We start from the raw sequence: 1,801 nt of genomic DNA, 5'->3' as shown, positions 1-1,801 counted from the left end.
AGTTTTACTGGCACCATAAACTGTTCTGCAAAACCTGAAAATAAATGTCATTCACTGACGTTGAACAAAGGGGTATAAACCTCAGAACATCTAAAAAACACATTTCACCAAGCACCTGATGTTTATTATTTAGAAGAGAGGGTTAAATAAATAGCAATGATTTCTAGTGCTTTACCCAAATGCCTCCTTATATTATATTTTACAGGTGCTAAATTTAACATTTCAAATAAAAGATTTTAAATATAAATTCTGGAAAGCATAACTCAGATAGCCAATATAAAAGGTCTGAAAGAATTTAATATACACTAAGTTAAATATGAATGCTTTAAATTAGAATAGGATTGATGATATTTGTTATTTTGAGGCTTAATATAACTGAGATACATTTTCCCAATATGCTAAATTCAAGAAGAGGATTTTAACATAAAAGCAAATGTAAGAAAAAAAATAATTCACCTAATTTATTCATCTCAAGGAATAGAATAAAGAAAAATAATTCATTTAAAATCTACTTTGAAATGAGAAGTGAAACATGTTGATGTCAATAAGTTACTGATTTAGTGTATAACAAGCCAAGTGGCACTGAAGAAAAAATATGAAGTGGTGCAATTAATAGTTCATTGATTATCAAACATGCCTAAAATGAAAATTCCTTTACTGTGGCAGTGTTTAAAAAGGAAAAGTGTAATTATCTATCACAAAACCCCAACATAAAAATCATTCATTTAATAGACTATTCTTAAAGGGTTTTCTATCCACAGTTTAATCACTATAAAAGCAAAAGGAAAGGAAAAAGAGTCTTATCAAGATACGATATTATTGTATCTTTCTAATAACTCAGTTACACTCATTATATACCTTAAAGGGACTACAGAAACTCTAAATTCAGGAAGAGAGAAAAATATAATTAGGTAGTATAATTATGCTTTTGTGGCTCTAGTTTGATGTCTTCTATGTTATGCTATATAGATAGTCTACGCAATTAGGAACATCAGTACTTATATTGTTGTGTAAAATGAACAGCTACTGAGCTCTAATGGGCTTCATTCTGTGTTTTAAAATTCTTCCAAATGACTTTGAGATCATTAACTCCATAAGCAATAATGCAGGCTGCTACTCATAAAGGAGTGTAATAAAGAAAAACATGAGTAGCTAACCTCAACATTGCCTTAATTCTGGAAAGATGAAATGTGTACACATATTTTTTGCCATCAAAGCAAGGATTAAAAGACATATTATCCCTTATTTATATTTAAAAACATTAAAAAAATAAAAGGATAATTGATGCTTGACAAGCAGATTTTTCCTGGGTAAGTTAAAGGAAACGTTCCTCGAAGCTTTGCTTGAACTTTATTTAGACCACAGTTTAAGTTACCTATCCAGGATCAGGGTGATCATTACCCTCTGACTGGATGATAGTTTACTCACCTTTTGTAAGTATCAGTTTATACATACTTTTATTCATAAAAAATAATGTTTGGGGAAACTCACACTTACTGGTAGATTATGTATCACTCTGATCTAAGCTCAAGTACCCCTCCTCCTCCTCTACTAGCAATATATTAACGTTTAGTGCGGCCTTGAAAGTTTTATTCAGTTATTTAAATTTTCACATCACACCTATGGCAATGGAAATAGATAGCTACATAATGTATATAATGATTACATTCCTCAAAGCTTGTCAAACAGCAGGTATTTCAAAAGAAAGGAAATAAAGTCCCTTCAACATTAAATCCAGATGATATGCTAACTCTGTTTCCACAGATTGCCATGCACAGCCTTGGACTGCTTCATAAAATAT

The sequence above is a fragment of the Neophocaena asiaeorientalis genome, unplaced genomic scaffold (genome assembly GCF_003031525.2).
Source record: "Neophocaena asiaeorientalis asiaeorientalis breed wild unplaced genomic scaffold, Neophocaena_asiaeorientalis_V1.1 scaffold26, whole genome shotgun sequence".
In the NCBI taxonomy this organism is placed as follows: domain Eukaryota; kingdom Metazoa; phylum Chordata; class Mammalia; order Artiodactyla; family Phocoenidae; genus Neophocaena; species Neophocaena asiaeorientalis.
Note: the sequence above shows the minus strand (reverse complement) of the source record.